General features: G+C 34.4%; 1 long non-coding RNA gene across 1 annotated transcript; it reads right to left on the reverse strand.

The window, feature by feature from the left end:
* Nucleotides 1-5,755: 5,755 nt before the first annotated feature.
* LOC141696651 (uncharacterized) lies at nucleotides 5,756-7,033 on the reverse strand. Its single transcript, XR_012564461.1, has 3 exons — nucleotides 6,926-7,033; nucleotides 6,540-6,661; nucleotides 5,756-6,317 (listed from the first exon to the last, which is right to left on the reverse strand). It is a non-coding gene; the product is annotated as an uncharacterized LOC141696651 (long non-coding RNA).
* Nucleotides 7,034-13,155: the final 6,122 nt, after the last annotated feature.

Below are 13,155 nucleotides of genomic sequence, written 5' to 3' on the forward strand. Positions count from 1 at the left end.
AATATAGATGTGCTTGTAGAAGGCTCTTGGTGTTGGCATTTGTAGTAGTTTGAAGAGCTATATGAGTTTGTTGAATGATGTGAGACGGAGTAGATTTGAAATGGTGCTCATCACATGCTTTAGAAAATACCCAAGATGGCATGCTTGATCTTGAGCTAGGGCTTGCTTCTCCCCCTATATCCATGAACTCTTCTTCATCATCATCTTCATCCCCAAAAATATCCTCAGAACCACCAGTTCCATAATCAACATCATCACCAACTGTGGGTGGTATGGATATGATGGCATCTTTAGCTCTTTGCATAGAGGCAGTTGTGTGCACCAAATTGAGCATTCTTTCAGCAGCCACATTGTCCTGTTCAGCTAAACTTGATAAGCTGAAATAGGGTGAGTAAATGCCTTAGCTTCATAATAAACAGAATCTAAGACAGCTTGATATTCTTGCTAAATTAGCTGTTTCTTTTCGGCCTCATTGACATCCATTAACTCACTTATAATTGGCTTTTCCCGTACTTCTGTACCTGCTTTTCTCTCATGATCTATCTTTTCTTGCATCAAGGGCTCCACTTGGCTTCCCACCCTCACACCCTCACCTTCACCTACTAAGGTGGGACTCCACGCACTGACTTTTGCCAAGCTGGAAGAAATAGCTTGCAAGTTTTCACTCTTTTCCTCTCCTTTTGCTTGAGAGCAACTCAGCCTCTCACTCAATTCACTCCCTTCCCTCAGTCCTAAGAGTGATTGTGCGACTACTAGATCATCTATACTTGTAACAATTGTTGAAGTTTAAAGTGGTGCAGTGATATTCAACGGATGGGGAACATCCGTCGAAATAGTAGTTGAAAGTTTCAACGGATGACTGTTGTTAAGCACATCCGTCGAGATACAATAATTAGTCGACGGATGAACAATATTCGTTGAGATAGTGGAAATAAAGGAGTTTGGAGTAAAGGCTACTGTAGAATCTGTGGTGATTGATTTGTGAATTTGCACAGATGTTTCAGTAGACTCAGAAAGAAATGGCAAGTGAGCCAACAAATCATCTAACAGATGATGCTCATTTTCTTGGATTTTTGGCTCCTCCATGAGAGTTAGAGATGCAGAATTAGGAACTGATGTATGAATTATATCTACATCCAGCGAATATGTAGGTGAGTTTGGTGTGTTAGGTGCTTCAATTGTTAAAGATTTTGTCTATGACTCCACATTTATTGGAGCCACATCAACCTGACTTTGAGAAGGTGCATATATTGAGTCTTTAACTGCAGTAAGCACTGTATGTGCACCCTGTGTATCCCCAATGGTTTTGGATTTCTTCTTTTTGGCATAAGTTTGGGGTGAGCTTGTGTCCCTTACCCTCTTGGCATGTGCTCTTGGCTAAGAGCTTTGTTCAATAGTTAAATCCTTTTGGGAGGATGCAATTAGCAATGAGCTAATATACTTATTAAGAACTGCAGTTTGTTGGGAAACTGCAGTGTGGCTAGGATGGGATTCACTCACCTCTCGAACCTTATTCTTAGGGCTTCTTTGATGTTCATCCTATCCCTCACCAATCTTCTTTCCCTTCACACTCCCCTCTTCGCTTTGTGTGGATTTTATAACTAGCTTCTGTTGAGAGAAGCTAGAGGGGGCTTTCTTTGATTTGGGTTTGGAAACCTTTGGTTTTTTGGCTTGGGCAGGCATCTGTTTGGTCATTGTCACAGATACCATTACCACAGATGTTTGCAAAGAAGCGGGAGGTTAAGAAGTAGCAGAGACATAAACATTTACCTCACTTACCTGAGGTTGTTCCATGATTGGCATGTACACAAGAGCAAGGTCCTTGCGATGATTTTCCCTGTTCAAGTCAGCAATAATTCTCCTCTCTTGGACCCAACAAGCTAACTTGTTTGTTGGGTTCTCAATGGGGAGATTCTCAGAAACAAAATTAGCTAGCATCATGAAAAATCTAGCATAATAGATATTCTTAGTCCTCTTCTTAATATCCCCTAGTTTACTCCCTATCTCATAAATGACAGAAGTGCTAAAATTGAAATACTTGTAACTAATGCACACCCGAAGGGTAGTGGTTGCGGGTTAACTACGATAAAAAAAAAGAAGCATGTAAAGAATGTGAACAAGTGAGTAAGATACAGCATCAAAATTACTTATTTTGCCAGATGACACCTTGATAAATGAATCACACAGAAAACTCCATTCTTTTTTAAGATCTAGTCTCCTAACATCACCTAATTTAGTGGCATCAAGAGCATAACCCATAGAAACTAGCATGTTACTCACATCAGTGTCTGTGTATGGAGCAAGTATGTTGTTTTCAGGCAATTTAAAACATTTTTCAATTGCATCACAGTTAACACAGTGTTCATTACCTTTGAGAGTGAAGGTGATAGTCTTGTCCTTTGAGTTGAACACAGCTGTAGTCCGAATTTCCTCAACAACCTCACAGTAAATGGTTGGGGACTCAAGCATGGCATAGCTTAATTTGCAATTTAGTATGAAGTCCATCATCTTGTGATAGTCTTCAGATGCCAGAATTCGCTTTTTCACCAAAGCCACAAAGTTGTTCTTTTCATAAACAAACCCAGTTGAGGACATGATTTTGACTACGGGTGCCATTGCTGTGATTGAGATTAGTTGCAGAGAGAGAGTTTTTGCTTTTGGGAAGAAGAAGTTAGAGAAATTACTTTGAGAAAGATAAAAACAAAGAATAGAAATGTAATTAGCTTTTATACTTTCTCAAAAATAAACTGTCAAAAAGTAAAAAGTAAAATAAAGCAACCAATCAAATTAGCCCAAAATAGCCATTTTAAAATTACAAAAAACTGTCAAAATTCTAAGATTATCCATTGAAATATACATACAGGTTGTAAGTAAATTCGACGGATAATTCTCAAAATCAACGGATAATATTGAGTGCAATTTGACAGATAATGATAAAAGTACCCAGAGTAATAATTGATACTTCGACAGATGTCGCAATTCAACGGATGTTCATTTTCAACGGATAATGAACATCCGTCGAGATGTAAATTTAGACTTAGCCAAAATTTACATTTTTGACAGGAAATATCAACTATTATTCTGGCTGCAATTCAAATTGCTAAGACATCAAAATAGATTAAGAGTAATTAAGCATACCTAACTCACTTACCAACCTAGTGAAAGCGGATTCATCAAGTGGCTTGGTAAAGATGTCTGCAAGTTGTTTTTGACTTGGAACAAAATGAAGTTCCACAATACCATTCATAACATGCTCTGTAATGAAGTGGTACTTGATGCCAATGTGCTTGGTCCTTGAATGTTGTATTGGGTTCTCATTGATGGCAATAACACTTGTGTTATCACAGAAAATAGGAATCTTATTCAACTTAGACCATAGTCCAACAATTGATTTTTCATCCCTAAAATCTGTGTACAGCAACTACCAGCAACAATATATTCAGCTTTAGCTGTAGAAGTAGAGATTGAATTTTGCTTTTTACAGAACCAGAATACTAGCTTATTTCCTAGAAATTGAAAGGTTCCTGTGGTACTTTTTCTATCAATTTTACAACCTGCATAATCTGCATCTGAATAACCAGTTAGATCAAAGCCAGAATCTCTAAGGTACCAAATGCCAAGTTTTGGTGTTCCCTTGAGATATCTGAGAATTCTCTTTATAGCTATTAAATGAAATTCTCTAGGATCAGCCTGAAATCTAGCACAAAGACAAGTAGAAAACATTATATATGGCCTACTAGCTGTTAAATATAAAAGTGAGCCAACCATGCCTCTATAGCTTGAAATATCCACAGACTTTTTCAGTTGTGTTTAATTCAAGTTTAGTTGCAGTGGCCATGGGAGTTTTTGTAGATGTGCAATCCATTAGATCAAACTTCTTCAAGAGATCATAAATGTATTTGGTTTGACTAATGAATATTCAATCACTAACTTGCTTAACTTAAACCAAGGAAGTAAGTAACTTCTCCCATCATGCTCATTTCATATTTACTTTGCATCAATTTGGCAAACTTTTTGCAAAGTTTTTCATCTGTAGAGCCAAATATAATATCATCTACATAAATTTGAACAAGTATACTAGAGCAATTAACATTTCTAAAGAATAAGGTTATGTCAACAGTACCTCTAGTGAAGTGATTTTCTAAGAGAAATTTTGCCAAAGTATCATACCAGGCTCTAGGTGCTTGCTTCAATCCTAAAGTGCTTTCAAAAGTTAGTAGACATATTCTGGAAAATTTGGGTCTTCAAAACCCAGAGGTTGACTGACATAGACTTCCTCCTCCAATTCTCCATTCAGGATGGCACTTTTGACATCCATTTGATAGGCCTTGAAATAGGAATGGGCTACATAGGCTAGAAAAATTCTGATGGCTTCAAGTCTTGCAATAGGAGCAAAAGTTTCATCAAAATCTATTCCTTCATGTTGGTAGTAGCCATTAGCAACCAATCTAGCTTTGTTCCTGACAACTATGCCATTTTCATCCATCTTGTTTCTGAATACCCACTTGGTGTCAATAGGATTCTTTCCTTTAGGCTTGGGTACCAGCTTTCATACTTTGTTTCTTTCAAATTGGTTTAGCTCCTATTGCATATCTAAAACCTAATCAGGATCCAACAGAGCTTCTTCCACCTTTTTAGGTTCTTCCTGAGATAGAAAGCTGCTATATAGACATTCATCTTGGGTTGCTTTCCGTGTTTGTACTCTTGAAGATGCATCACCAATGATCAGTTCAAATGGGTGATCTCTAGTCCATTTTCTATGTTGAGGTAGATTAGCTCTAGATGAAGAGGCATCATTATTGTATTGATGATTGACAGAGTTTTGATGATCATAAACTCCCCCTGAGTTTATGGATTTTTGACTTGAAATTGGACTTCATTCTGATTGTGATCTGACTTGGCTTCTAATTCCTATTGATGCAGATTGTCTCTCGACGGATGATATACTTGGTCTTTCGATGGATGTTGAATTATATGTTTCAATAGTTGTATACTTTTATGCATTGTTCTTGAATATTGGTTCTTGATCACTTTCATCATTATTGTCTTCACAAATCATCTCAACATTTTTAAATTTGAGGCTTTCATGGAAATCTTCATCTTGTAGTCCTTCAATCTTTTTATCATCTGTACAGATTCCATAACAATGTTGGTTCTAAGATTGTAGACTTTATATGCTTTTCCAACAGCATATCCAAATAAAATTCCTTCATCTGCTTTGGCATCAAACTTTCCATGTTGATCAGTTTGATTTCTTAAGATAGAGCATTTACAGCCAAGGACATAAAGAAAATTTAGTGTTGGCTTCCTATTCTTGAATAATTGGTAGGGAGTCATGCATTTTGCTTGATTACCCAAAGAAATATTCTTAGTGTAGCATGCAGTATTTACAGCTTCAGCCCAAAAATATATTGGTAACTTTGATTCTTCTAGCATTGTCCTTGCAGCTTCAATAAGAGATCTATTTTTCCTTTCCACTACACCATTTTGTTGTGGGGTTCTTGCTGCTGAGAATTCATGCATAATCACATTCTCTTCACAAAATGATCTCATCACAGAATTCTTAAACTCAGTTCCATTGTCACTCCAGATTCTTCTTACTTTGAAATCAGGATGATTGTTGACTTGTCTTTTATGATAGATGATGATTTCACTAGCTTCATCTTTGGACTTGAGAAAATATGTCCAAGAGAACTTTGAGAAATCAACCACAATTACTAGACAATACCTTTTCTTTGAGATTGACAATATGTTTAGTGGTCCAAATAAGTCCATGTGCAGTAATTGTAGGGTTCTTCAATTGTTGAATCAAGCTTCTTTCTGAATGATGCCTTGATTTGCTTTCCTTTCTGACAGGCATCACACAGTCCATCCTTTGAGAATTCCACTTGAGGAATACCTCCCACCAAGTCTTTTCTGACTAGCTCATTTATAGTCTTAAAGTTAAGGTGGGATAGCTTCTTGTGCCACAGCCAACTTTCATCTTGACTTGCCTTGCTAAATAGACAAGTGACAGATTCTGCATTTGATGAGTTGAAGTCAGCTAGGTACACATTTCCTTTTCTCACTCCAGTGAGAACCACTTTGTTGCTCTTCTTGTTGGTCACAACACGGGCTTCAGAATTGAAAGTGACTGAGTTGTCCTTGTCACAATGCTGACTGATACTCAACAAGTTGTGTTTAAGTCCATCCACTAAGGAAACTTCTTCAATGATGACATTGTCCTTTAAAATCAAGCCATATCCCACAGTATAACCCTTGTTGTCATCTCCAAAAGTGATACTTGGGGTAGCTCTCTCAATTGTTTTTCCATGACCCTGTTTGTAAATATTAATTTGGAATATTGTTTATGTACACTAACATGATGTTGGTACCGGAGAAAAAAAAAATAACCACGATACTTGTGTATTTACCTCTACACAACATCTGAAATCTAATTAGCAACTAGTTAAACATTTTTAAAACTTAAACGTTGTAACTTCACAGTGGCTACCAACTAGTTAAATTAAATATACAATATATGCAAATTATTGGAATACCATCTCGTTTGCATACACTTCTAGGCTCATCTCTTTACCAGCAACGTCGGGTTTGACATGCATAGTTACACCAATATTTTTCTTTGACTCCCTGCTTACAAGATAGAGTTATTTTCGGAGATCTGGCAAAAGTGCAAATGATATAAAGAATAATTAGAATGGAGAACCAAATTCCTTTAGGTGTGAACATGAGAATCAATTGCATCTTATCTAGCTCCAGAGCTTTGTTGTTGACGTCATTCAAAATACAAAAAACTAAAATGACTTCATAATTCTATCTGGTATAATGACTAGTATAAAATTATATTAACTTTAGTAAACTTTAAGATAAAGATAACTTGCAAACAATAAGCAAACTAAATCAGTATATATTGTACAAGCCTTACCCTCCGAGAGATTAACTACGCTTCACAGGACATGTAGTAGCTAAGTTTTGGAGCATCTTCTTCAATGTTTGTTTGTGGGTGACACCTTTCTTTCAATAGGTATATATTTTTTTATAATACATTGTACCATAAAATTGGTAGATACTACAAGAAATCGTATTTGATGAGTTTAAGATTTTTCAAAAACTATATTAAAAAAGAGAGATTGACAAATCATTCATCTGATCTTTTCTAGACCAAAAATATTGGTTATGCAGATAAACCAAAGTGATCATGGTAAAGATGAAGTTATGTGTAGTGAAAGCAGGGTGTGATGAGCTTATATGAACTTGATAAAATTCTTTATATGGACTCAAATGGAGTTTCTACACACTCGGCTTAAATTACAAGGCTCCAAAAGTTTAACATATTCTCTCGAATATTCGATGATGTTCTAGAGATATGCTCACCCTCAATTTTATAAATTAAAAAAAACCCGTTATATGTTTCGGGAGAAGTCCAGAAATGCCTACATACATCTACTTGTATAGTACATATATAAATTTTATATTATTAATATTGTTTGCGTTATATGAAAATTGACTATTCGGATTATTTCCTATATTTAATTGAATTTATAATTAATAGGGACATATAGTAAGTTGCAAGATTTTGGATTTCAACAAGGTTGTGGATTTCAACAATTTTAGATTGTTTGAAATAATGGAAATCATTTCAAATTACAAGAATTTAATCTTCATATTATTTTCTGAAACTAGAGTTTACATCCATTAGACTCCAACCAAAGTCGTATATAAGATAATTCAAAATCATCATGTGTATCAAATTTAATTTTTACTTACCAAACATACCATTTCAAGTTCTACATATACATGAATTCTAACATTGTGCAAAAGTATATTTTCCAGTATGTCTTCCAAGATGACTTGATCATGTGGAGTAAAAACTAATACACTTGTGAATGCGTACTTCAAACTCAATATCGTATAGCTTTGTCCAAGGCTCAGCCACTCCGTAATCCTTCATAATCCATAAGACTTTCTTAGATAAACGCCAACAGAAAGACATTCACATATAAACATAAACATTCTCACATTCCATTAGTACCATAGCCCAGAAGAGAAATGGCAAATTTAATAGTTAATTTTATGACCAGGAAATTTTATCTCTTCTAACACACCAATTTCAACATTTAATGAGTAGATGATCCTCTCTTCTCAATCCCAAATCCCAATTATGTGCAATCCAGTGAAGGTGGTCACTCTACATGAATGAGGAACTGGTTTTCATAACAGCTTCTGGGGGCTAGATTCCCAAATATATATGTCGGAATGCAAGATTAAATAAATCTATGAATTAAGTTAATAACATAATAAATAAATGTGATCCTTGTGATTATAACTATGATCAACAGTACAAAATCTCAGCAAATAATTACAACTTCTATTAGTTGGTAAATGTCTGATTATAAAATTTTAAAAAGGAATAAAGTAGATAAATATCTCTTTAATTTGAGGTCAACCAGAAATATGATATTCATTGTTAAAGATAAAATTGTAATTTTTGTTTATGTACACCAAAATGATGTTGGTACCGGGTATCTCACCCAGGCACAACGTCTAAAATCTAATTAGAAAAATAAATATAGTAAAATACTGAAGTAACTCTGCAAAGAGAAATCAGAGAGTGCACTTTTATTTTTTGAACTTCTGAAGTCAGAACTACATGTTCACAACTTGTATTGCAGAACCAAATTCCCTAAGATGTGGCATGAGACAAAATTGCATCTTATATAGCTCGAGAGCTACGCTGTGGCGCAATTGAAACTACAAAAACTCAATATAACTTCTATCTAGCTCCAGACCTTTGTTGTTGGCGTAATACTAAATACAAGAAATTAAAATAACTTCATAAATCATAATGATATCCTGTATAATGACTGAGTATTAAATTACATTAATATTGTTAGCTGTAAGATAATGAGATGCGTTGCAAACAAAAGGAAATAATGGATAATGCAATGTTTATGTTGAGAACTGGAAATTTTGACATTTTTGCAAAATATTATACCATGTACAAGCTAAACTAAATCAGTGTATATTGCTTGGCATTACTCTTCATGAGATTAACTCCATTACGTGGACAGATAGTAGCTAAGTTTTGGAGCATCTTCTTCACTATTTGTTTGGGGGTGACACCTTTCTTCAATACGTATTATATATTTTTTTGTGAAATATTGTACCATAAAATTTGGGGATACTACAAGAATTCGTATTTGACGCGTTTAACACTTTTTGACTTTTACATTTAGAAAGAAGGATTGACAGATCATTTGTCCGATCTTTTCAATACATAGAAAAGTGGTTATGCAGATAAACCAAAGTGATCATGGTGAAGATGAGGGAATTAGTAGTGAAAGTAGGGTGTGATGAGCTTGTGATACATATCGAATGGATTTTGTACACGCTCGACTTAAATTACAAGACTCCAAAAGTTCAACATATTCTGTCGAATATTCGATGATGTTCTATAGATATGCACACCTATAATTTTATAAATTTAAAAAATACCGATACATGCTTAGAGAAATGTCCAGAAAGGCCTACATACAACTACTAGGATAGTAAAATTGAAAATTTTATAATAATAACAACCTTTTCCTTATTTGGAAATCGATTATTTAGATTATTTCCTATATCCGATTGAATTTGTAATTAATAGGGACATGCTAGTAATTTACAAAGTTCTAGATTTCAATAATTTTGATTGTGTGAAAGTATGGCATTCATTTTAAATGACATAAATTTAATCTTCATCTTATTTTCTAAACAGTAATGCTAGAGGTACGAAAAAATTATAAAAAATTGTTACAAAGTGACTTGGCATGTGTGATGTGACATTATGAAATAATCTAATTAATGTTATTAGTGTGAATGCAGGGGTTCCATTTACATTCAGTCAATAATACCCTGACACATGTCATTTTGCAACTATTTTAGTCACTAATTTTATACCACTAATATTTTCCTTTTTCGGAAACTAGAATTTACATTCATAAATTTTATAGAATTGAATTAAAGTTAAATACAAGGAAATTCAAACTTGTCATGTACATCAAATTCAAGTTTACTTCCCAAACATACTGTTGTGCAAGACATGCCTGTACAATAACAAGACTAAGTCAAATTGACAACACTAAGTAAGTTTTATGGTAATCTATGTTTGCATTATGTATTGTAACACTTAAGTTTGTAAAAATATTAAAGGGCAGACTGGAGTCTTTTTCTGTAAACAGTATGAAGCCTTAGGATTCTATCTGGAAGAAGATCATGAAGATCATGCCTCAGAAGAATTATGAAGAAGCTTGGAGTTGAATAAATCTATTTTGAGAAAAATATTCTAAGTCAAGATCTCTACAAGTCACAGATTAAGTATTATAAAGAAGTCATTCGAGAACTCTAGAATGACTTATCGACAAATCAAGAAAAGCTACTAGAGAACTCAAAGATATCGACAAGCCAATTTGAAGACATGAAGAATGAAGATATCGATAAGTCATTTCTTCACTAGAGAACTCAGAGTTATCGATAAGTCAATTTTTCACTAGAGAACTCAGAGTTATTGATAAGTCAATTTGTCACTAGAGAACTCAGAGTTATTGATAAGCCAAATTGTCACTAGAGAAATCAGAGTTATCGATAAGCCAAAGTGAAGACATGAAGATGAGAGATCTCGACAAGCCAAATTCTCTTATAGAGAACTCAGAGACTTCGATAAGTCAAAACAGCTAAAGAGTTATTAGAGATCTCGATAAGCCAATATACTTATTGATATGTCAAGTTCTCTATTGATCAAACTGGAGATCTCGAGGTAAAACTCAAAGTACAAAGTGTAGACCAGTTAAATATCTAACATTATCAATCAACAAACAATCTAATCAGTTGGATTGACAAGTCTACAAAAGCAGCTTGAAGAGTACAAGATCAAAGGACAAGATTAACTGGCAAAGTAAATTCATAGGCGTGCAAGATTAGCAAAGATACACTAAGCCAGAAATAGAAAGATTTGGTTATCCAAAAATAGAGTTTAGTACATGTTGTTGCATGCTGTGTAATAACCAGTGTTTACTGTTCTATAAAGTAAACATTGGATGCTTTGTTAGGAGCAACAATTTAGATAAAAAAATCTTGTATTCTCTCAAGGAAGAAGCTAAGCTCTTTATCAACAAAGAGCCTAAAATTTTTATAGCAAAACATTCTTAATTTTAATATAAAATTAAGTGAGTTTTGAAAGATTTTTGTTCACTTTTTTATTTGTCTAAATTCAGTACTAAAACATTTAACTACAAGATTTTAATTTACTTTGTTCATCACCATAAACACTTCAAGAAAAGTAGAAAAACACAAAAACACATTCACCCCCCCCCTGTGTGTGATTCATTATCTAACAAGTGGTATCAGAGAAAAATCTGAAAGTAAACAGATTCAGGATCTTGGAAGAATGAATATACAGAAAGTCGGTTGCATCTAAATCCCTACTTTTGATAAGACTGACTACACTCTTTTAAAGAAGAAAATGTTGTTATTTATCAGGATGGCCAATCCATTATATATTCATATTCTCAAGAATGGGTCTTTCACTCTTATGGTAAGAGTTGAGAAATCTACAGATGGAGACATGGTCATTCCAGCTCATTATGCTCTTAAATATCCTTCAGAATACAACTGAGCCTGAGAAAGAAAAAGTCTCCCTAGATAATGGCTTGCAGCTGATCTTGATAGAGTCATTTGATAATGTAATGTACAATAACATTGTCAACTGTGACACTGCTAAGCAGATCTGGGAGAAGATAGAGATACTTTGTGAAGGAACAGAGAAAGTTAGGTCAAATCAAAGAAGGATACTGATTTTACAGTATGAGGGTTTCATGGCTAAGCCAAAGGAAAGTATTATTGATGTGTTTGAAAGGTTTAACAAGCTGATTAATGACTTGCAGCTACATGATAAATAGTATGAAGCTGAAGAAGTGAACTTAAAGTTTTTGCTCACAGTCCCTGATCATTTGGAACATAAAATTTCAGCAATCAGAGAAGGGAGAGACTTGAGCAGAATAACTCTAGAAGTTCTTTATGGAATCTTAAAAACATATGAATTGGAAATGATTCAAAGGAAATCATTAAGAGCTGATCAAAGGCATGTTGTAGATGGTTCGAGTGCTCTAATTGTCAATGAAAGTCAGATCTCTAATGATGAGCCAAGATCCCAGACTCCAGTTGCCTCAACAAGTGAGCAAAGAAACAATGATTCATAGGAACAAGTCATACTGGATGTAATAACCCCAATTTTTGGAAAATTTTTGAAACCCTTATGAATAGTGTTTTTGCTGAATGAGAAAAATTTTCATTCCACGCTATGTAGGGGTTCTGTTATTGATCTTATGGGATATTATTAGTACTCTATGTGGTATATAAGTGTATGTAAAGATCGTCAGAATCCAATTCCGAACACTTTGATTTTTCCCGGAAATCCAATAGATACGGAAAGAATTGAGTATAAGGTAATAGGATAAAAAGGATTTAAATTAAAGGATTATAAGAGAGGATCATAAAAGGAATACAATATATTGAGAAAGGTTAAGGGAACCTAAGTAATAAGATCCCGGGTATGATCCCTCAAACGATAAACGAAAACGAAAGTTAAGCGAACCGTATAACAGATCAGCGGTCATTAGGCAAACAATTAGGAAGTTAATCAAAGGGATTAGAGAGGATGATGTCACCCAACCAATGATAAGAGGACAAGGAGGGGATAATGACATCATGAGAATGACACAAGCATGACATGGGAAGGAAGGAGATGTGGTGACTTTTTAACCACACAAACTCAAGGGCAACAAGGTAATTAACTAAAAACAACACAAAAATCAACCAACCAAGCAAACATTTCATTTTTCATCAAACAAAACACAAAAATCTCTTTCTTCCCAAGCTAGCTCTCGGCCCATTTCTTAAAAATTGAAGATCCAAGCTCCACCACTTACTATTTAGCAAGGTAATTATCTAAGCTTCCCCATGGATAGTTACATACTTCCTATAAGTTTAAGCTTCTAATTCCAAGCCAATCTTTTTCTATAAATCATGGAAGAAGATGGTGAATAGTGTTTTTCAAGAAATAAAATTTGTGTTCTTGAAGTTTTGTTTAGATTAAGCTTGAATAAGGACTTTAAGGGT

The sequence above is a fragment of the Apium graveolens genome, chromosome 11 (genome assembly GCF_009905375.1).
Source record: "Apium graveolens cultivar Ventura chromosome 11, ASM990537v1, whole genome shotgun sequence".
In the NCBI taxonomy this organism is placed as follows: Eukaryota; Viridiplantae; Streptophyta; class Magnoliopsida; order Apiales; family Apiaceae; genus Apium; species Apium graveolens.